The sequence below is a fragment of the Petaurus breviceps genome, unplaced genomic scaffold (assembly GCF_028583685.1).
Source record: "Petaurus breviceps papuanus isolate PSGF00001 unplaced genomic scaffold, PetGlider_PUasm1.0 38, whole genome shotgun sequence".
NCBI lineage: Eukaryota > Metazoa > Chordata > Mammalia > Diprotodontia > Petauridae > Petaurus > Petaurus breviceps.
The window spans coordinates 13,639,140-13,664,545 of record NW_027186304.1 but is presented as its reverse complement, the minus strand read 5'-3'; positions in this window follow the sequence as shown (position 1 = coordinate 13,664,545).

Genomic DNA, 25,406 nt, shown 5'->3' with positions numbered 1-25,406 from the left:
GTGCTATAAGAAATGATGAGTAGGCAGATTTCGGAAAAGCCTTGATTTACAAGAAATGCTACAGAGTGAAATGAGAGGAACCGGGATAAAATTGTAGACAGTAACAGCAACATTGTGTGATGATCAGCTATGACAGACTTAGCTCTTCTCAGCAATACAATGATCTAAGACGGCTACAAAAGACTCATGATGGAAAATGAACTCCACATTTAGAAAAAGAACTGATGGTCTCTGATCATGGATGGATGCAAACCATTTCCATTTTTTTGGTTTTTTTTTTCTTTCTTGTGTTTTCCCCCCATTTATTCTGATTCTTCTTTTTACAGTATGACTAAAGTGAAAATGTTTGATATGATTGTACACGTATAACCTATATCAGATTGCTTACTGTCTTGGGGAAGGAAGAGGGGAGGGAAAAAGAGAGAAAAAAATTGGAACTCAAAATCTTATAAAAGTACATGTTGGAAACCATATTTTTAAAAGGGAATTATTTTTGGAGGAAAAACTGAATTGAATTCATGTCATTAAAGATGTAGAAATGGGAATAGTATTTCAGGAAATGAGATTGGTATGAATAAAGATGGAGGGGAAAGAAAATGTAAATTTAGTATATGCTCTTGTGCATAGTTTCTTTTGAACTGATATTCTACTATTGATGCTGCTCACATCCTCACAGTCTAAACTCATATTTGACTTGGAGTAAGAAAATTCCTTTTAACTCTTTTTTGCTCTCCTGATGCCAACTGTGAACCATATGTTATTCTATTACTTCAAAGCCCATTTGCATGGGGCCCTCTTAATTGGTATATATTCATTAGCCAAGGATTAGTCTAGGGGAAATAATTTCTAGGTTCAAGCTGAGCTCCTGGGTGCTATCTCTTCACAGAGAATAAATGATCCAAGCTGTACATTCAAGGTCCAAAGCTTGGTTCCCTTACCATCAAATGCCAGTTGTACCTTGAACACATAGAAAAGAAGGGGTAAAAATTATCCATGCCAATAGAAAATAGAAGCCAGAGACAAAAATATCTACCAGAAGTATAGAGAGTAAATTAGTCCTATTGCTATGAAATGAGTGAGAGAGACACAGAGAGAGACAGAGACAACGAGACATAGACAGAGAGAGACAGAGACAGAGAGAGAGAGAGACAGAGAGAGACAGGAATTTCTCCAAAGGGGAAATTTCCCTTCTGTCTCTAGTACAGTAAGTTGTGGCAAGTGATTGGGATGCTGGTTTATCTACATGTTGATGTCTTCCCAGTCTTTTTCTTCCTACAGGGACCTGAAAAGAAGCTAAAACCACTTGGCTTCTCTCTTGACATTGGAACACAAGATCAGGATCTGTCTTTTCTCAAGCTTTCACCTACTCAGCCCCTCATGCAGACATGGAGTATTAAATAATCAATTTCCATTAATAATGAGGGTCCTATGCAAATGAGCCTCAAGGCACAAGTTACACATGCAGATTAGAGGCTGGTGGAGAAAACTGAAAAGGGTTGGTGATCTTGGTTTTCATTTACTTTTTATTTCTAATTCCCACATACCTCTACTCTTTCATATCTTTATAGATGTATGATTTCCCCTATGGAAAATCTCTTAAATATGATCCTTTGCACTGTAGTCAAGACCCCCATCTCCTGAATCCTGGGTTATTGCAATAACCTGCTGGTGAGTTTGATTGACACAAATCTCTTCCTTTTTTAGTCCATTTTCTATTTAGTTACTGTAATGATTTTCCTAAATTTCAGTTCTGATCATCTCAACACCCCCCATCACAATTCTATTAACTACAGCATCTCCCTATTATCTCCAGTATCAAATAGAAAATTCTTTGCTTGGTGGTCAAAGATCTGAAAAACTAACCCTTCTGAACAAACAAGTATAGTATGATCTTACACAGATGCATATGAATGTATATGTCAATATATGAGTATGATTATAGATATGTAAGTATATGTGAGTGTATTTAAGTATATGTATGTTTACATATGTTTTATATGTACATGTGCCTCTCTATGTATATATGATGTATGTGTATCTGTATATATATATGTGTGTGCATGTATGTATGTGTATGCATATAATTTCCATGTCCTGATTTCCCTGAATCCTTTCAAGTCCCTGCTTAAATCCCACCTTCTATAGGAAGCCTATCCCAATCTCTTTGTGCCTTCCTTCTATTAAAGGTTTCCAATTTATCTTGTATGTATTTTATTTATATGTAGTTGCTTACATGTTCTCTTCCCTATTAGATTAAGATGAGCTCCTGGAGGGTAGTCTGTTTTTTCTTTTTTTAACCTTTCTTTGTATTCTTTAATGCTTAGAATAATGCCTGTCACATAATAGGCACTTCAGTGCTTATTAACTGACTGATGTCTTTTGTCAATCCTCATATTCCCTCTAGTAGTACTCATCCTAATTTTTTCTATACCTTCTCATTCTGTGTGATTCTTGTCTATGTCTTCTATTGTTCAGTTGTGGCCTACTCTTTCGTCATTTCTGACTCTTTGTGACCCCATGGACCATACTAATCTATGGGTTTTTCTTGGCTAAGATTCTTGGCAAAGATACAAATGATTTGCCATTTTTTTTTCCAGTGGATTAAAGCAACAGGGGTTAAGTGACTTGTTAGGGTCACACAACTAATAGTATCTTGGGTCTTCCTGATTCTAGGCATAGCACCCTATCCACTGAGTCATTTAGCTACCTCATGTCCTCTACAGGATTACTCAAAATATCAGAATTCCTTTCTAAAAGTCTCTTGACATTATGGATACCAATGGAGCTCATGAATTGCCCAATAGTTATCCTTCATATAAGGGTAGAGATGTTACAGTAAAAATGAAGTTGCTTCACTGTTGTTAGATTTTGTCATAGAAATTTTCTTTTTCATTTTTCAAATGCTTTATTAACTTCTGATTTACATCATTCATTTCCGCCAGATTTTGAATTACACATTTTCTCCCTGTTTTTCCCCTACTCAAAACAACAGCCCCACAGTATAGCACCTCCTCCAATCTGCTCTCTTCCATATTGTCTCTCATACCCCAGTTGACTTTTCCAGTAGGGCATGGTGGATCTCTATGCCTCAGTGCCTGTATATCTTATTAACAAATTACATATAAAATAGTATTAATAATAGTTTATATATATATATATATACACATGTATAACATTTGATTTTAAAACTTTGAGTTACAGATTCATTCCCTTCCTCCCTTGTCACCGACCCTTACTGGGAAGATAAGCAGTTCAGTATAGGTTGTACATGTGTAGCTATTGCAAAACATTAACATAGTAGATATATTGTAACAGACTGACTATATTTCCTTCCCTCCTATCCCACCTCCCACTGGTTCTATTCTCTACTTTGATCTTGTACCTTTTCAAAAGTGGGTGCTTCAAATTTCCTTCACCCCCAGCCTGCCCTCCCTTCCATCATCCCACCTCTCATACCCTTCCCCCCTATTCTCCTATAGGGTGAGATACCCTATTTAGTGTGTATTTCATTCCCTCCCCAAGCCAAATTCAATGAGAATAAGGTTGACCCATTCCCTTTTGCCTTCCTATTCTTCCCCTCCATTGTAACCATTTTCCCTTGCCTCTTCTATATGAGATAATTTAAACCATTCTGTCTCTCCCCATCTCCTCTCATTATATTCCTCTCTTACCTATTAATTTCACCTTTTAAGCATCATCCCTTCCTGTTAAATTGTTACTGTGCTCTTTATCTATGTATATCTGTAAACATATATACACACATTCACATATGTATTCATATGCCCATATACCCTCATATACAGACATGTGTATACACACACACACATATATATATATGTGTATATATATGTTTCCATTCCCTTCAACTATTTTCATACTGAGAAAAGTTTCATCAGTTACAATTATTGTTTTTCCATGTAGGAATGTTAATAGTTCAACTTCGATAAGTCCCTTATGATTTCTTTTCCCTGTTTAGCTTCTCATGCTTTTCTTGCTTCTTGTATCTGAATGTCAAATTTTCTATTCAACTCTGGATTTTTCAGCAAGAATGCTTGAAAGTCCTCTATTCCACTGAATGACCATATTTTCCCCTGAAACATGATACTCAATTTTGCCGGGTAGGTGATTCTTGGTTGAAATTTCAGCTCCTTTGCCCTCCAGAATATCACATTCCCAGGCCTTCGATCCCTCAGTGTAGAAGCTGCCAGATCTTGGGCTATCCTGATTGTGTTTCCACAATATTCAAATTCTTTCTTCCTGGCTGCTTGTAATATTCTCTCCTTAATCTGGGAATTTTGGAACCTGGGAATAATATTCCTAGGAGTTTTCTTTTTGGGATCTTTTTCAGGAGGTGATCAGTGGATTCTTTCAAGCTCTATTTTGCCCTCTGGTTCTGAAACATCAGGGCAATTTTCCTTGAGAATTTCTTAGAGTATGATTTCTAGGTTTTTACTTTGATCATGGCTTTCAGGTAGTCCAATAATTTTTAAATTATCTCTCCTGGATTTATTTTCCAGGTCAGTGGTTTTTCCCATGAGATGTTTCACATTGCCTTCTATTCTTACATTTGTTTGGATCTGTTTAACAGCATCTTGATTTCTCATAAAGTAATTAGCTTCCATTTGCTCCAATCTAATTCTGAAGGAATTATTCTCCTTAGTGAGCTTTTGAAATTCTTTTTCCATCTGGAAATTTTGGCTTTTTAAAGCGTTCTTCTTCTCATTGCCTTTTTGAGCCTCTTTTACCATTTGAGCTAGTCTATTTCTTAAGGTATGATCTTCCTCAGTCAGGCTGTTGACTCTCATAATTTTCTTGCCTTGTTCTCATTTCTCTTCCCAATTTTTCCTGCACTTCTCTAATCTGCTTCTTAAGGTTCTCTATGACCTGTAACTAGCTTGTATTTTCCTTTGAAGCCTTTGGTGCAGGAATTCTGACTTCACTGTCTTCCTCCTGTTCCATGCTTTGCTCCTTTTTGTCCCCCAAATAGGAAGCTAATGTTGGAATCTTCTGTTTTCTTTGTTTGGTTATGTTGCCACTCAATTACTTGACTTTTGGGATTTTTCCCACAGTAGGACTCTGCTACCAGACAGGGGACCTTCATACCAAAAACTGGGGTTCTCTCAGCTCCTGGAGGTATTGATTAATTTGTTGCCCTTGCTGAAGTCTCCAAATGCTCTGGCAAGCTGTACACATGCCACAGGACCTCTACCCTAGACCACAATCCAAATCCATGTAGGTGAAAACAAGAGAAATAACCCCTCAAACTGGTCTCTTGGTCCCCCTACACTCTGCAGGCCAGGGACTGAAGCTGCCTTGCTGCTGCATGGCCACAGCAACTCAGCAGCTTATCACCCCGGGGGCAAAAGCCGACATACTCCCAACTCCTGGGTCCCAAAATCTGCACTGCACTGACCTCTCACTTTGTCCTTCGCATTTATGTATTGATATTTCTGGAAATGGCTACAGTTGCTGGTGATCTGAAGTCCCTCCAGCTGGCAGCTGGTCAGGTCCTCCCTGGGGCCAAAACCCCTGGCTCCCAGGGGCCTGGGCTTGGCTCCCAGAGCCCTGTGCTGGTCAATTCCTGCAGCCTGCCAGGCTGTCCTCAGTGGGAGGTTAGCTTCTCTGTGTCATTTTGTGGGTTCTGCAGCTCCAAAGTTTGTTCAGAGTCCTCTTTTTCATGGATTGGGGAAAGTGGAAGCCGGAGCTGCTTGGAGGCCCTGCTTCTACTCCACCATCTTGACTCTGCCCAAAACTCTGTCATAGAAATTTTAATATATAGATCATTTATATTTTTGTCTTTCATTCTTAAATGTGCTTTTGAAGATCTGGATTAGTTAAATCTTTCACATAATTTAGAGCTTTCTACAAACTTTTCACTTCATCTTCTCTGCTTCTTGATTTGTTAGGAAAGAATATTTATATTAATCTTTTATCAACCTCCTCAAAGATTATACAAATAGGTTTATATTATGACCTGGATTTTCCTTTCCAGGGTAAATTTCTCTATTCTGGAAGAGATCAAGCATATGGTGGCTAAAAATGTCTATAGGCTTTATCTTAGCATCTGGTTGATATCAGTGAAACTACTTTTAAAAATATTCAGATATTCAGAGTAGATGTCATTTTCTCCATTTTCCAATTTTTTTTATACCCATGGCTTATTTTAGTAAACCAAGTTAGAATTACCTCAATTCCACATCTTTTCTTCTCATTTCTATCCTTTTATCCCCTAATTTAGTATTGATTGTGGTATTTATTCTAACAATCTATGGACTGAGTCTACAAAGACAGCTGATTCAGCAATGACTCCTATACCAATAGGCAATCATTTTCTGTTTGAGTATAAAACCATTTCAGGGTTTTTGTTGTTGTTTTTGTTATTTAGTGCTCACTATCTTTAGCATCTCCCTCTTGGCCTATTAAAGAAAACATTCATCTTCTATAGATGTGAGGCTTCAATATAATCTCTAAGCTTTTTGGCCTGTTACTTCTTATTCTTTAACCAAGTTTTCCAAGATGTTTTTGGCATCCTTTCTTATCTTCAGCTTTATATCAAGTAATCAGTTATTATAGCTAGCACTGTTAATTTCATTTCTAGTGTCTTAGCAAGTTCTTTGTATAATTGCATTACCTTCACATTCTTTGCCATTGATATCGACAGATAAGCTAAAAATATCTTCATTGTTGTTATGGTGCATTTGTTTCTCATGGGCCTTGCAAAATGAAAGAACTAAGTTTCCTTGAGTTTATGCTATTTTTGTTGCATCTGGCTACATAATAAAATCAATTAAATGAACTCTTTTATTTGATTCTCTAAGGAGAACTTGTGGTCATACTTGATGTACTTTCATTTATGTCAAGACCAATAGAATTAAGGTATTTCTATATTATATTCATTGGTGATTGGGTAAGAATTTTGTATTTAGAACATTAGTAGTTAATATTATGATTGTGACTGAAATGTGTTATGTTTAGCACCCTCCTCCCAAGTTTCTGGTACTCTCACACCACAGAGGCAGAAGAAGATATCATGGGGGTGATGATGGTGTACAAGGCAGGAAATGAGGGGTGTTGGGCTAGAGGAAAAGGGTTGGAAACAGGAAGAGAGGCTAGGGGAGCTGCCTCGGTGAGACTATTGACTGTGACCTGAGCAGGAGTTGCTGAGAGGGGAGTGGCTGGGGCTGAAGCCATAGGAAGGGGGTCATTTAATTGGTTCCCATTGCCCCTTTGTGGAGGGGCTCTAGCTTCAGCATCTCATAATCTTTCTTGAGAACCTTGTTCTGAGAAAGTTCAACAAAGACCATTAAGTAGGCAACTTCATTCCATCTTCCTTCTCTGCAACAGGATAATTCTAACTAAAAGAGAGTATTATATTTTAAAGTCCCCCAAACAGCACGTGATTCATGATCCTCTAGGTGATACTAAGGCCAAACAGTGTTTCAAAAAAAAAAAAAACACTAACTTTTTCTTCTTAAGTTCTCCAGAGAACGTTTTTTTTTCCCAATGTTGCAAAAGAGAACCCAAAGGTGAACTTTTGGGAGCTACAGGTGTAGGGCCTGGAAGTCCTTTCCCCCATAAAGGAAGATTTTGGAGTAAGCCTCGAAAAACAAACAAAACAAAACAAGGCAAAAACCTCACAAAATTTTTTTCCCAGTTCCCTAGTGCCAAGAGAATTGAAATAATCTAGTTTATACTTCTGGATGGAGTGTCTGTCCTTGTCCTCCATTCTTCACAAGCTGCATCCAAGTCCATGTTCTCCAACATAACCAAACATAAGCTCTTGTGAATACTATATTGTGATTTTCTGTGATAAGTTGTAACATTGTGAAGGCTGTACCTTGATTTTCTGTGAATGTTTTGCTTTGATTTGTTATGGAATAGAGTGTTCATTATACTGTGTAAGCAGAACCTTAAAAGCTGTTGCATTACAGTGTGTGTAGGTGTGTGTTTGTGTGTGTGTGTATTAGCAAAGGTCTAGAAACAAACTGGATGCTCCTCAAGTTTGGAATAGTTAAGCTGGTGGTACATAAGTGAAATAGAATATTACTGAGCTGAAAGAAATGTAGAGAAATATGGAATGACAAATGAACTGATACAAAGCAGAGTAAGCAGGACTAGGAAACCACATGTACAAAACCTCTAATAATGCAAGTGAATAAAACAACAACAACAAGGAAAATTTAATATTAGAAAATTACAATGATCAAGCTTGGTCCTGTCAGTCTGAAATAAAGAAGACTATCAAAATAGCAAAAATTAGGAGCTTTTAACTAAGGCAAGGGAATTGTAATCTGGGACCACCAGGCAGCATCAGAGAGTGCAAGAAGGGCAGAAGGTGACAGGGTGAAATATATTTTAACAGGGAAGGAGTCTCTTGGGAGGCACCTTCTCCAGAAGCTATATATTAGTATAACATAAACTAAAACATAAGCATAACAACTGATAGAGAAGTCTGGAGGAACCTCAGCACTAGTAACACCTGGTCATAATGTGGGCTCTTTTTTTCCTCTCTTTTATTTTTAAACTGTTCTTAATAGTTCTTTCTTACCTGGTTCAATTTGCCCTCAGGCAATTGACAGCCTGGGATCAGGCAAGGGCAGCTGCATTCAACAGTCGAAAAGATAAGACATAAGACCTTATTTCCATATTTTCTTTATCGAGAGATTATCTGTTTGGAACATTGAATATGAAATCAATCTTAATGGATGTGTTGATTAATTTTCCTGAATTTTTTTTTCCTTTTAATTTGTTGTTACATTGGTGGTTGTTTGGGTAGGGGAGGAGGTTATAGGACTAATCTCCTGCCAATGTGTATTCTCCCTAATCATCCTGTTTACCTGGAATACACAATGAGGTGCAGCTTCATCCAGGAAGCTGACCCTGATAGCTCTTTCTCCATCCTCAAATTTTATTTCTTTATCTGTATGGTAGGAAGCCATGTGGTAAAGTTTAGAGAATGTTAGACCTGGAGTCAGGAAGAATTGACGTTGAAATGTAGGTAAAAATGTATTTGCTACCTTATCTTGGTCAAATCTCTGAGCCTCAGTTTATCTTCAAAAAACAAGATTAAAAAGTGCTTATCTCACAGGATTTTTGTGAGGATTAAATTGACATCAGATAAGCACAATGCTTTGCAAATCTTAAAGTGCCATGTAAATGTTAGTGATGATGGTGATGATGATGATGTATCCTAGAAGAATGCAAACTCCTTGAAAACAAGGGTCTTTATTGTTGTTTTCATTATTGTTATTTTGACTTTGTATCTTCATAATCAGTTCATTACCTTACATTTAATATATGCTTCATAATCATCTGCAACCCTGCAAACTGTTTCTGCTCTGAAGAAACAAAGTTAATAGAAGAATATAATGAAAATGCTAAATGACATGCTAGGAGACTGGGTAGGTTCATCCAAGTAAATGAGAAGGAGTTATTTCCCTCTGAAAACCCAGTGATGGCACTATTAAGAAGAGACAAAGAGATTTGAGTGATGTTGCAGGGGATAGAATACACAAGATTTGGTTACTGGTTTTATGGGGGGAGGGGAATGAAGGAAAAGAAAAATGAAAGATGAATGTGGGGATTATGTTGGAGTGACTGTGAAAATTATGGTACATTAAAACTGATAATTGGGAAGGCAGAGCATGATAGTGCAACGAAGAGAACAATGCCTTTTCTTTTTTTTTTTTTCCCAAAGAAGCTAGGTGGCACAATGGATAGAGCACTGGAACTGGAGTCAGAAAAATCTGAGTCCAAATCAGACCTTAAATATTTGCAGCTATGTGACCCTAGGCAAGTCACCCTCAGTTTCCCCAGCTTTGAAATGGGGATCATAGTAGCATCTACCTTATGAGGTAATATTTGTAAAGCACTGTGTAAAGGCACATAATAGACAATTAATATATGCTTATTCCCTTTCCTTTTTATCATCTTTTGGAGCCAGTGTCTGTTTTCAAGTTCTAGCTCAGTCACTTAATACTTAGGAAATGAGCAAGTCACTCAAACTCTCTTGCCCTCAATTTTTTCATCACTTAAACGAGAAGGGTTGAACTTAGTGACTTCTAAGTAAGGTCTTTGCTCAGATCCAGATCTCTGAGCTTCCGGTTCAAATAAGTAATCATAAGTTCTTCCCTTTTGAACCCTTCAGCTAGGATCACACACACACACACACACATACACACACACACCATCCAAATGAAGGCAATATTAATATGATTTAGAAAATATGTTGAATGTTGATGTTCTAGCACAATTGGATTTTGAAAAATGTGTTTGTCTGAATGCATATCCATTCTCTTTTTCAACTAGTTTATCAAGGATTTTTCTTTAAAAAAGTTACAAATGTTCTTTTGTTTTTTACAGCTTAAGGTTACTTTTTAGTTGGGTACAATTTACAGATTATTTAATTCGTACCACTTGATCTGTGGCACTTTATAGCAAGAGGATAGTGGCAAGTGCTGAAGCTGAGGAAAGAGGATCCTTTTGTTTGTGACACCTTACTCTACTCTGCTTGGAGGAGAGTTGGGGTTGGTTATATTTATCAGTTAAATGAAGTTTGAGAAGATTTAACCTAATTATTTGGTGACTCTCAAAGGACTGTGAGAAATGCTGACAGTTTGGTTTCCACAGATTCTATAGGAACAATGGGTGTTTCAAAAACATATCCCACACAGGACATACAGGAAGGTATAAATCTCGGTAAGGGCCGTGTGGTCCTATCCAATCATGTAGTTAGAAGAAATCTATTAAGTTTACCCTTGGAAGGGGCCTAAGCTAAACTGGCTCAGACTGTCTGGGTGTCAAGGGATGGTCACCAACATTTCATTAACATGCATGCTTAATGGGAAAGTCAGAAAGAATATAGCCCAGAAGAACTGGGACCAAGCCCAGTTCTGAAGGAAGGAACAAGGCACAAAATTCAAATGGAAGCAGCATAAAAGGGTTTGCCTTTGATTCTGGGTAGTCTTTTAAAGGAGGCTGCCCATTTATTCAGAACAAAATAAATGTAAAATAAAGATAATGAAAACCTTCCTGGATCTCCAACAAACATTGTTTATTCCTAGACTGCACATGTTTATAACAGAATCATAGAACTAAGAACCTGGAAGGGACATCAGAGGCTGACTAGCCCAACAGCCTAATTTTATAGATAAGGGGGCTGAATCTCACTAATGATAAATGGCTTGCCCAAGTTACTAGGTTAATAAATAAGTAGCACAAAGGGGATGGTGACAAAGGTCCAGAGCCACAAGTGCTCTTCCACTGTGCCAGGATTATTGTCTTACCAATGAGGGCACTGATATCAATGTCCTATAAAGTTTCATGCTGGTGAAAAATCCATTGTATCGAAATGAATCTCAGTTTAGTATGGAGAAGATCTAATATTATTAAGTTTCAATAGTTTATATCCATAGAGATTATCTAGGTAGCTTGACAGACACAGATTCCAGACAAAAGATAGATGGATAATGGATAAACACACACACACAAATATATACATATATGTATACATCCATGTGTATTTTATAGTGTATGTAGATGAAATATGTATTATGTTGTATACAGTTTGCAGTACTTATATAACTTTAGTATGTATATTTTTCTATAAAATATTGATAAGTAATGCATTCTCTGTTTCAAAGTAGTTTTATGTGGGAGATGCATTTATGTTTGTTCAAGTGTGTTTTATCAGCTCTGGTCTATATAAAAAAATAAAAATGATAATTGAATTTGTTGTTGGTTTTAGTAACTCATTGGGGTCCATTCTGGCTTTTGGTACATGGTTTACTTGATTTAAATTCCCAGACACTGATAATGGGTAAATGACAGAAACCAATTGTCCCTAAGATAATGCAATGTCTCAATCAAGAAAGAGGTGACAGGAATTAAATAGGCACACTGATAAAAGACAGAAGATCATTTCAGCTCATGGACTTTTAAAGAAAACCTTTAGACACACATTGTATTAAAAGACGGTCTGTAATAAGATAGCTTTAAAACTGTTGGAGCTATCCATGAAGCCTATTTAAATTGTTATGTGAAAACACAAACAATTGTGATTTCTTTTCTGGACCAATAAATTGTGTTTGTTTCAGATTACCTGGAAGAAGTGGGAACACAAAGGATTAGATCATGAACTTCATGAGAGTCTTGAATCGTTAATAAGGCAGAATTTTTGCTGCTCCTTGAAAGTTTCAAGGAAAAAAAATAAATCTTTGACCTAACCCTACCAAACCAAGGTGTCAGCTGCCTTTCAGAAGTTGGGTTCCAGGTTTTGAACCCTACTTTTTCAGTTGTCTGTTGTGATAGTAATGGCAATTAAAGATTCCCCTGTATTGGCTTGGTTTTCAAACTGATTGTGTTAAAACCCAGAGCTTGGTAATCCCACCTGTGGGATGGACTTGTTGATGTGAAAAGAAAATCCTGAACTGGGAGGAGCTGGTGACTTAGATTTGGAGAGACAAGAGAGAGGCAGAAGAACTTTTTTTGGAAGTAGCACCCACGTGGAGGCAGAGAGAGAGACTGAGAGGGATTGCTGGGAGCCACTTTGAATTGCCCTGGACTTTTGAGACCTGTCCCCGGAGCTGCCAAGGACTGAGGAGACATGGCTGTCTGCTGGTACTTTGTCTGTCTGTTTTGATGTTGTTTTGCCAGATTTGTCCACTGGTTAAAGACAGTCCTGTTGAAGAAGTCCTGGAACCTGGCTGTTCGCTAAGAAGTTCTGAGACTGTCCTGCAGACAGACATTGAATACTGTCCACTGGTGAAGGACAGTGCTGTTGTTTCAGGGGTCTGGAGACTGTCCTGCATACAGAATGAATACTGTCCACTGGTGAAGGACAGTGCTGTTGTTGCAGGGGTCTGGGAACCTTTCTGTTGGTTCAGAAGCCCTGAAGGATTTTCTTGTTGTATGTTTACAGAAATCCGGGGAGAGGGCTTTGCTAATGTTTTCAGGGGTTCTAGGACTGTTCTAGGCATTATATTACATCTGTGTGTGTGTGCTTTGTGTGTGTAATCCAAGAATAGACAAGAAGTGCCAGGAAGGAACCCTGCCCCACTCCACACATACACACAAACTCAATTCAAACAAATTTCATCATAATGTGTGACATCACATATAATTGAGAGCAGATATTAGGAATGGTACTGCAATGCCTAAATGGGTAGGAGTCTAAATGGATCTTGAGATCCCTCTACTGGGAGCAGAGGTTGGGAAGGGTGATCTATAAGAAGAAAAAGATGACATATCAACTAAAGGCAAAGGATAGTCTCGAGTACACTCTATGGAAAGTAAGGATAATCACAGTAGATTGATTCAAGGTAAATCGTGTAAGTAAGGAGATTAAAAAAAAAGAAAGAAAGAATTTTAGGTTCATTGTCCATAGGGGAACCTCAACAACATGCTGGGAAGCTCAAGATGTTCCCTTCATCAAACTCCTCCCATCACAGGCTCCATGTGATTACATTCAGTCTATTAGGGGGCAGGGAAAATCTTCAAATCAGTGAAGGTCTTCAAATTCCCTTAAACTTATTAAGGGGTAGGGAAGATCTTCAAATTCCCATTATCATTACCATGTGGCACATGAGTTTCCAACTACCTCGGAATGGGGGAAGAAAGGGGATGCCACTAGCCACACCCAAACAAGTGACATAGATACAAAACAATCAGTACTAGCATAATTATGTTGCTGCACTTTTCCTTGTCTTCCGTGGCCAGTGGATTTCTATTAATTTCTTCAACACTGAAGGTGATGAATGAAATCAATGTTGATAGGCATGACATTTGTACACAAGCAAAGTTCTAATGACTGTATCCAATATAAATACTCTCTACTTTTAAACTAGACTCAAAGAGGAAATCATGATCATAGAGGAGAAATGCCATATTTCAAGATCTTATAATAGTTTGGGAGTAATGATGAGACTCATGATATTGCCTTCTTTCAGGTAGGTGAGCAAGAGTTGTGTTGAAGAGGCTAATAATTTGTGGCACTGGGATATTCAAGTTAAGAATTAGGACTGAGTTTGAGGTGGAAAGAATGCGAGTCAGGTATTAAATTCATTTTCTTCATTGGGAAATTAAGGGAAATTGTGATGATCTGGACACAGTGACAATCAAATTGTGTGAACTTCAAAGGAAGAGATCTTAACAGATGGAGGATTTGGCAGTGACATTGTCTGAGTAATGAATATCCCAACTCTTCCTCCAGGCCAGTTTTATATTTATGGAAGGAGTGGCCAGAATGGTAAAAGTCACAAATACTGAAGTACTTTCCAAGTTTTCTGAAGAAAACATAATTTGAGTACCAGAAGATCCAATCAAATTCAACAAGAAGTTATTATATGCCAGATATGTAAAAAGCCTAACAGTCACACAGACAGAAAATGAATGCAATCCTTTCCACAGTCTTTTAACTTCAAACTTGGCTTTAATTCTTGCCTCTAATACATCAACAACCCTTTGAATATTTAATTAACTCAATTTATCAAGGTATCTACATTGTACTGGGGAATACAACATGAAAACAGATCAGTAATTATGAGAAAATTTGATGTAAGATCATTTGAGGAGGGGGATAACACTGAGAACTGGTAGGATCATGGAAAGTTTCCAGTAGGAGGTAACATCTAATTTGAGACTGAAAAGAAGCCTATGGTTCTAGGAGTGAAGAGAGGGTATATTAAAAGAATAGGGGAAGACAGAATCTGCAAAGGCATAGAAGTGGGAGATAGGAGGCTTAGTTCAGAAAACAATAAGTAGGTTGTTTGTTAAACATCTACGGCATCGTCTCTGCTGATGATTTTCAAATCTACCTACCCTGTCTTAAATCTCTGCTGACCTCCATTTTCTCATCTCCAATTACCTTTCAGACATCTACAACTGTATGTCTAGTAGACATTTTAAAGTCAACATGTTCAAAACTCAACTCATAATTTTTTTCCCTTGAACCCTTCCCTCTATCCCCCAACTTCCCTATTATTGTCAAGGACAAATAATCCTCCCTACCCCTCAGGCTTGCAACCTTGGTGTTTCATTGACTCTTCACTATTTTTCACTCTCCATATTCAATCTGTTGCCATGCTTGTCAATTTCACCCTTGTAATATCTCACCATTACTCCCACTTTTCTCCTCTGACACTACCACCAATCAATGCAGTCTCCGTTACTTCATGCTTGAACTATTTCAGTAACCTGCTGATGGGTTTGCCTGTCTCAAGTCTCTCTTCACTGCAATTCATTTCTCTATTCATTTGCTAAAGTGATTTCCCTAAAGTGCAGGTTTGACCATGTGATCCCACTGGTTCGCTATCATTTCAGGTTTGAAAACAAAATTCTGTGTTTGGCACTCAAAGCTTTCATAATCTAGCCTCTCCCACCTCTTCTTTCTAGCTTCTTTGACCTCATACCCCACCTTCTTGCTCTCCCAAAAGCAAGACATTCCATCTCAGTTCTAGATATTTTTTTCTTACTGAAATCTATGCCTGAAATGCATGTCTTCTTCATCTCTACCTACTGTCTTCTCTGACTTTTCTTGAAATCCCAACTGAGAATCTATCGTCCTAAGAAATCTTTTCCAACCTTCTTAGTATTAGTGTATCTTTCCTTTAATTATTTCTTATTTGTCCACTTATCTGACTTGTTTGTACATTTTAGCTTGTTTTTAGTCTCCCTCATTAGATTGTGAGCTCCTTTAAGGAAGGGTCTATCTTTTGCCTCTTTTTGTACCTGCGGGTTTAGCACAATACCTGGAACATAGTAGGCCTTAATAAATTTTTGTTGCATGACTTACTGAAATGAGAAGAGGACTAATGTAAAATAAATCTGGAAGCTTAGGGTGAAAGGCTTTAAATGCCAAACTGAAGAGTTGGAAGGTATCTGAGAAGAAAAATCTAGGATAAAGGACAATTTGTTAACAATGGAAAGGGGGAGGAACAGCTAGGCGATGTAGGTGATAGTGCACTAGCCTAGGAGTCAGGATGACATAAGTTCCAATCCATGTGTGACCATGGGCAAGTTGTTTACCCCCAACTACCTCCAAAACAAAATAAGGAAAGGGGGGATGAAGAAGGAGCACAAAGGTCCCAGTACAAGAGGATGACCAAGTTGGTTAGGGACTAAAGACAAGTAGGGCTAAGTCAATTAAAGATGGGGTTTATAATTAGAAGAATGAAAAGGTTTTGACTGTGCAGACATCTATGTAACCCTCCCCCCCATCGCAGGGACAAGAATATCAAAGAGTAGAGATTTTGTAGCCATGTAGCAGAATAGTGTTAAATATAGAGAATTACATACACTAAAATTTTTTCCAAGTTCATAATTAAAATGGTATGACATAATGTTAGCTTATAATACTTTCCAAATAGATCCTCATCAATGATCTGCCATGGATGACAGTAGAACCAAGACTTGTGATGGCTAGAAGAGTCCTTCAGTTAAGGAGGCATCTGTAGATGGTGTCTACCAGGTAGATTTTGTTGATATTCCCATGAATATTCAATAGTGGCATATATATCTTTAGCTTTTACAAGACTCTTTAACTTTTTCAAATAATGAAAATTCCTTTAAGGTAAAGTTGAAAATACAATATGAGGCCAAGTTAGGTATCATAACTTTTGATTAAAAAAAGAGGTGTGGAGATAAAATAATATTTAGTGTATCTTGTAAAGAAGTTTTGAAGACAACTTCAAAACAGTACTACCAAAGAGATTTTAAACAGAAACACTGGGATATGTGTCCCAAGGGCATTACTTCAAAGGAAATCACATTCATTTAGACATATTGGTTCTGTGGGTTTTTTTTTTTTGTAAAAAACAATCTTTCATTGCTCTAGAGTTGGACCTTGTATATGGTAGTTCTCCCTGCTAGTCTTAGCTCACATAGGAATAATACTTTTCACAAACAGAAAGGAAATGCCCTTTGAAATAAAAGCTACAACATGTCATACAGACAGCCAAAAATACAATTTTAAAATGTCACGGAAGGTTAAAGTTTCATAATGCAGATGCATTTTCATCTTCAGCTGCTGTCCCTAGCTAAGATATTTAATGCAAAATGCAAGGTAAATCCAATGCATCATAAACTTCATAAATGTTATTTTTAAGATGCTGCAAAAGATTTAGGTTTTGAATCTTTGCACAGAACTTTTTGCACTACTATCTCTAGCTTTATTCCCTAAAATGATGTTACAACAAGACCAATGTAGCTCAACTAAGTTTAATAAGCATTATTGAGCCATTCTCTAATTCTTTTTTTTTGTTTTTTTTTAAAGCAATCGGGGTTAAATTAAGTAACTTGCTCAAGGTTACACGGCCAGGTGTTTCTGGGTAGGTGCTGAGTGTCTGAGCCCAGGATTCGATCTCCAGGTCTCTCTCAACACTGCAGTCGGTGCTCTTACTCGCTGTGCTACCTGGCCACCCCATTCTCTAATTCTTGCAAAGCAGTAAGTGGACTGAAATAAATCACTAACATGCTTTGTGTCAGCCCCCTGCTTTTAGAATTGAGAATTGCTTTTCTTTCGGCACATTAAGGCAACAACTGATTGTATAGGTCTGCCTATTTGCAACCCATGCTGAATGGATGTTGAAGGGGCATAACCTGGTATGAGGTTGAGATCCTTGAGGCAGAGACAATAGGTACAAAGTAGGAAATTTGGCTTCAGTACAAAATGGTGACTCTAATATATCAGAATTCCATTTATTTCAACTAAAGCCAATAGAACTGATCATTATGAAATGCCTTCAACAAAAATATGACCATGTAGTGTGTAAGTATAAAAGATGACAAATTATTCCTTTCCTTCAAAGAACACACAAACTAATGTAATATAGGAGATAAAATCTCTGTTTTGGGGGGTTTTTTGTTTTGTTTTTATGGATGCCCTCCATTTCAACTTCATTTAGTCTTCAATTATCAATCAGTAAACATTTGTTGAGTTCCTCCTATGTGCTAGGCACTGAGGTGAGTGCTGGACATAGCCACTTTTTATTATAGAAACCTCTAGAACTTCCAGAGTGTCTTGCACCTGAAAGCATCAGTCCAAATGGAAGAAAATAGCAGTCATGGAAAGAGAACAGGTAGAGACTTCAGAAGAGGAGAGAAACTGCAGCATACAAAGGAAAAGCAGGTGGCTATACACTTACAAGTCATAGTAGCTTCCTCATGAGCTGGAAGTACATATAGGTGGTGTGAGATGAGAAGGCAGCAGCTCAATGAAAACAGAACAATGACCTGTTTGTTACCTCAGAAGGATAAATATCAGCCAGAGAGGATAGGGCTTCAGCAAGTTTCAGCTGGCCACGAAATGCCAGATCGCCCTAATGTGACATTAAAATGGGAGAAAACTTGCAGATCGGTAACTTTCTTCAGTCATTAAGGAATTTAATAAGTGTTTATTATGTTTTAGGCATTGTGCTATGTGGCAGGAATACAAAAAAGATCAAAAACATCCCCTGCCCTCAAGGCATTCACAACCTAATGGGAAAGACAGGAAACATGAAAGTTATTTTCCTAAATGAAAATTACTAGTTACATGCAAAGTATACACAGAATGCATGGGAGGTAATCTCATTGCTGCCATGACTTTGAAGTGATTGAATTCTTAAGTCTACTATGCAAAGGAAAAGTAGGCAGAATAAAAGATGTTACTTATTCCTTGTAAATATAGAACATGGAACCTATTCCAGGGATGGGGAAAATGGAAAATGTGGCCTCCAGGCTTCATGTGGCCTTCTAGGTCCTCAAGCACAGACCTTAGAATCTAAACTTCACAGAACAAATCCTTTTATTAAGGGGGATTTGTTCTGTGAAGTTTGGATTCAGTCAAGGGGCTTCTCTTGAGGACCTAGAGGGTCATATGTGACCTTGAGACTGCAGATTTCCCACCCCTGGGAGAGATGATTTAATTATTTGCTTTTTGCCTTGATATTTTGTTTTGATAAAATATTCCCTTGCTTTTGAATTCATTTGTCTCCTTAGCATGATCCAGCAAAGAGTGGTATGGTAAGGACATGGTTACGGTTCCAAACAATTTATGGCTGAGAGAAGTACTCAACCCTAGAAGAAGAAAGAAGTATTAGAGATAGGTGAGGCTGTGGGGTTAGTAGGGGATACATACACACACACACACAACTAAGGGTCTAGTAACAAGTCAAACAATAAAAAAATCAACTACGCTGCACATTAAAATAAATATATTAGCACGGTGAAAGCAAAAGAGGAAGAAAAGGGCAAGATGAGAAGGCAGGGTAAATAAATTTGGCTGACTTGCTTTCCTGAATGTTCTCTACAATGGATCATTGATGTCCTTCTCTAATTAGCCCAATTAAGTATAATTAGATTTGAGGAATTGGTTCTATTTTTCTTTCTTTCAAGACATTTTTCTTCCTTCTAGTCTTGACTCAGATATGGTAGTGGCATCCATACTGGCATACCTAGGATGGCTGCTACCACAGGTTCTTAGATCTGCTTTAGTAGGAAAGACATTCACTAGTTCATGGGAAAAGTCAGCACCCTGAACTTCAGAAAAAATACAAGCAGAGAAATAAAGACCAACAGATAGGACTTTGCCTGAATCAAAGCAATATTGCTATGCACATACATCCCTGGATCGAGAGAGCCTTTATGTCTGAGCAGTCTGGGGGCTTTGAACATACAGTAACTCAGAATTTGGACCAGGGAATCACAAGATCTTTCTCACAAGTTAATCCCCAAAGCAAAACACCAACTCAGAGTATATATGCAAGCTTTTCAGAGCCAGAAGGCATCACAACCCTCCTGATTCAGAGCCTACTTAGAAATTAGCAAAAGGTGTGAAAGCCTTCCTACAATGAAGCTTCCACCAAGGAAGCTTCCTTCCCCCAATAGCTCTTTGACTCAGGATGTATCACAGCTGTGAGCTTCGCCAGGGCTCAAAGCAGGTCACATAGGCCTATTAATGGGTGGGGAAGATCTTAACCCATTAAAATTACAGATATCAACTCTTCCATGGAAGCATTCCTAATCCAACTGTTCATATTGCTATCTTTCTTCTTAAAGATATCTTTTTATTACTATCTAATATCTATATTTTTCATTATTGGTAATAATAAACACAGCATCTAACTTTTCCATAGCACTATGTGCCAGGCTCTGTGCTAAGGGTTTTAAATTATTATCTCATTTGATAGTTGCAAAAACTTGGGAGTTAGATGCTGTTATTATCCTCATTTTATAGATGAGGAGAGTGGGGTAAACAAAGGTTAAGTGACTTGCTCCGGGCCAAACTGCTATTAAGTGTCTGAGGTCACATTTGAACTCAGGTCTTTCTAACTCCAGTTTGGGGCTTTGTCTATTGTCTACCTAACTGCCTTCAGTATCATATTTATATAGGTTAGAAATTCTCTACTATATACATGTACATGCCAAAAGAATGTAAATTCCTTGAGGGCTGGGACCATCTTGTTTTTCTTTTTGTATCTTTAGTGTCTAGTACATAGTTGGAGCTTAGTAAGTATTTTTGAATGAGAAATGTATAATGACAAAAATCATTTATGAATCTGGCATGCTTTTAAGTGAATTTGCTTTATTCTTCACAACAATCTTCTATGTAGATTTGAAAATTAGTAATACATATATGTAAGGTGCCACAGCTTTAAAAATGAGTAGATTGTTGAAAGAAGAGTAGGAAAAAAAACCCTTTTGCATAAAGAAGAAAAAATAAATCCATTTGGAATAATGTAAATTAATGCCTCTTTCATGGGCAAACATTTTTGGTGCCTCAAAGGGACAGAAAAATAACTTCTGCTTCACAAAAATTACTAAAATCCATATGTTGAGAAACCATTTTCAGATAGAAGGTGAGCAATTTGATTGCTGAATGGGACAGAAAAGGAACTTTTGCATCAGTATAGAGGATTAAATCACCTTCTAAAGGATGTAAAGTTATGTTCTCATATATGAATAGTTTAAGCAGCAAATGAAATTTTACATACTAAAAGCTAAAATGTACATTGCATTATGGATAAACAGTTTTCAGAGATGAACTATATAGAGACCCAATTTGAAGATGAAATAAAGCACCGAGCATAGTGGTCCATCAATTCATTTCCATGTAACTGCTTTTCAGGTTAAAGATGTAAAAACTCACAAAGTTTTAATAATAACGTAAGATTAAATAAGGTTTTAAAACTGTCAGAAAAAGGGAGTTCATGAGGTTTTTTTTTAGCCTTATAAGGGGAAAGTGAGTCACAGAGCACCAGGTGATATCAATTTGCACCAGCCAAAAGGGTGTAGAATTTGACTGGAATGATCAAGGAGTGGTAGGAGGGAACTCAGCAGGGGGTGGAAAACTCAGTACTGAGGTAGCTGTGTGAAGAATCCAAAGACAGGAGAGTCAGCCATCTGCCAAGAATGGTTCTTTCCTAATTGGCTGGGAAAAGGTTAATCTCGTTAGAAAACAGTTGAATTTTCCCTTAGCACCATCTATAGTCTGAGAAAGGTGAAGCTTCTCGGAGTTGCCTTTTGTTCTCTGTGGCCCTTGTGGTTAGGGAGGGAAAATGGAGAAAAGGGAATAGAGGCTTTGTAGCTGATTTGCTGTTGAATTGGCTGGCTGACAGGTAATTAAATGGTGGAGAATGAGTAAGAATGAGACTAAGGTGAGTGAAGAGCATTTCTGGGTTTTTCTCCATTGCCCTGAGAGAGACAGCTAACTGAGATTTACAATTCTCTGGGTAAAAAAAGAAGTGCTGAACAAGGTATACAAATGTTATACAATGTACAATTAGTATGGCATTGTATATGATAGTATTCAATTGCTATAATATTTTTGCAGTGCATTATTTGTGAACTAAAAGATCTTGTTAATGTACCATAAGTTTTAGAGAGACAAGGATTTGTCCAGGAGGAGACTGATCAGGAGCAGAAGAGGAAGAATTTAACAAAGAAGTGGCATTACATGAGGCAGTTTTCCTCAATGTATTAACATCAAAAGCTGATGTCCATAGTTGTGAGGTATCTCAAACACATGGCTTTTCTGCATTTATTTATCTCCATGCCAAATTTATGAAAACATGTACCCACTATTCCCTACAAATATCGAATTCATTGGTGAGAGAATGATTCAGGTTCATATGTAGACTGATGTGTCAGCAATAACAGCATTTGCTTATAGTGAATATTATGTAGTTTTTTTATTGCTTTTGTCATACTCTTTGGTAGATTATTATAGTAAGTTCTGATGGCAATATCACTGTCTTTTTTAAATCAAGAACCACTAGAATGGTGAGTAGGGAGTAGAAGGAATGTATTTTCTACAAGAGGATTTCTCCTAAGATATTGAAATAATTTGAGTATAGCAATGTGATATGTGATTCTTCTCTGACTATATGAGGGCATATTGGAATGGGTGAATCAGCTTAGAGAGAATGGATTGCCTATGCCCCTTGCTAGGGGTTAACACCACAAATATGCCACCAAACATTATAACTGAATGAAATATATTTTGTATTCGGTCTCTCAAACTTATGTTTGTTTTTATGGATTTATAGATTAATTCTTGCAACATCTACAATAATTAAATCGATCTATTTCTACTACAAAGCCTTCAATGACTCTTAGTTTGTCTAATTATAAAATATAGATCCTTGAATCTGATGCTTCAAGCCTTTCAGAGGTAGTCTCCAGCCTATCTATCCTTTAATTTTGCTACTCCTTTTAATAGTATCTACATTCCAGCCAAACTTAACTGCCTTCCAACCATTTTATCATCCTTTATGCTCTTGTCTCAATTTTATTCCAGTCCTAGGGTCTATTACCTTTCTTCCAGTCTTCATCAATTCAAATCACTTCTTTCTTTCAGTGACCAACTCAAAAAGTAGCACTTCTACCTGGCCTCCCTCGCTGTAAGGTCAAAGTGATTGCTCTTTCTTCAAGTTTCTTTTTTTTTTTTTAAAGCAATCGGGGTTAAGTAACTTGCTCAAGGTTACACGGCCAGGTGTTTCTTCAAGTTTCTTACAGCACTTTGTCTGAAACTGTGCTTTGTGTTGATTTTACTCTACCTGGTGATGTGGTTATTTTGTATTTGCTCTTCTTGCCTCTTCCCCTATTCCCTTGTATTTGAAGATCCTTAATAGCAGTACTTGAATAATGTCTCTTTCTATTCCCTACACCTAGGTAATGGTGGAAATTAACCTGTTGTATCTGAATTTGCAGGACCCTAAGCCACGCGTGTGGAGGACCCATGTGGTGGGATTAAATGATGAAGGATTTCAAAATTTGAGGTGATGGGGCAGTGCAATAGTTCCACAATGGCAGCAGGTGGATTTTTTTCAAAAAAGACTGGCTGCTGAGTTATGAAGAATCACTCCTTGCCAAGATTTTAAAGGCTGAAGTACCTTATGCTCTCAGTGTCTCCTACTTTCCAGAACATGTAGAGTAGGACTTTGTTCCTTGGGCTTTCTGTGGGAAAGGGGGAAGTGTTTCTCCGCACTGTCCCTGCAACTATGACAGATATTCACACATGACAGTGTACACATGCACAAGCCTGAAATCAGGCCCAGATTGCCTTTTCTGGTTGTTTATTTCCCTGATTGACTAAAATGACTAAACAACAACCACAATATAGATGGAGGAAATCACCAAGTTTGAGAGGCCTGGCATTCCTAAATTCTATAGTCAGAGTTAGAAGGAGGAGGAGGAGGAGGAGTGTGCAAATATGCCTTCCTAATAGAACAGAGTCACAAACAGATGATTCTAAGTCTTGGTCTGACTGGTTCGAAGCAATGGACCTTGAGGGAATTATTAGGATAGTGAAGCGCTGAGATGAAATGCCTATTCAGCTGTCCCACTAATTGCCCCATGTTTCAATATTTTAAATATCACTCACCTGGAAATGTGTAATACAAGTTATGCGCTATGGTATCTTGCTTTAAGTCTTTGTTAATGCAAGCTGATTAGGCTTTTATGTTACAATCATTTTTTTCTCTGGGAAAAAAACAAATAGTTGCCCTTCCTATATTAGATGTATATTGTACATTGCGAATATTTCTACTCAGTTTTTAGAAAGACTCTAACCTGAGCCATGTCTAAATTCTGACAGAGATGTAAAGAACAAGAGATAATAATAAAGAGCCTTACCCCTTTCTTGAAGCCAGACTTTACCAGAAGTGAACATAGGTTTCCATTTATGAAACCAAAGATGGGGTCCTTGAGTGGGAGAGGGGATAGTCAGTCCTCTGGATCCAGCAAAGTTTCTGTCTTGACAACTAATAAAGTGCTTTATACATTTTTCTTTCTAGTAAAAAACCTGTGATTATACTAGAGTATGGAACTTCCAGTGATGAATGATTTTTATCCCCCTCCCTGTCCTGTCCCAGTCCCTCTCCCTCCCCTTCCCATTCATCTCCCTGTCAATCCTCCTTCCCTCTCAACCTCCCCCCATTTATCCTGGAAATTTACAATCAGAGAAATGGGCTGGAAAGAAAAGTAAGAGCAGTAATAGATGGATGACCCAATAGTAACCATGGTTCATAGAATGTTGAAAGAACTAAAAAATAAAAGGTCTTTAAGCCTAGATTGTTTATGGAAGATTTATGGGGAGATGTGGACAAACAGCACAGAAGCTGAAAAGGCATGGAAAGGCTGTGATTGCACAATTAGAGAAAGTGCTCTCATTACCATGGAACTGGTAGGTTATTGATGGAGTATCCGCTAGGTGGATCACAGAACAATAAAAAAGAATACAAACTAGGACCCATGACTTCTGGATTAAAAAAAAAAGGCTTTCATAGTTTTTTTTTTTTCATGGTAACCATATCAAACCATAATTATAATCATAAAATGTTTAATTATATATTCATTGCACATATTTTGGCAGAGTCTCATTATAGGAAAAAAAAAACTGTAGAAGCCTCCCCCCCTCCCAAATATAAGCATGGACTATGAGCCTTTTTGAATGGCTAAACAAGTTGTGGTATATGAACGTAATGGAATACGATTATGCCATAAGAGATGAGGAGATGGACTTCATAATAAACTGGAGAGTCTTATATAAACTAATATTGAGTAAGAGCAGAACCAGGAGAAGACTGTACACAATTACAGACACAGAGTATCTGTGATAACTAACTTTGACAGACTGGGTTCTTCTCAGCAATGCAACGTTCTAAGACAGCTCCAAAGGACTTGTGGTGGAAAAGGCTATCCCCAAGCAGAGAAACAATTACGGAGTCTGAATGCAGATTGAAGCAAACAGCTCGCTCTTTCTCTTTTTTGTTTTGTCCTTCTTTCTTGCTGTTGATTCCATTGGTTCTAATTCTTCTTGACAACTTGACTAATGTTTAAAGTGGAGGTATATGTAGGACCTATATCTGATTACATGCTGGCATGGGAGGGTGGTGTTGAGGACAGGGAGGAGTAGAAAATTTAGAGCT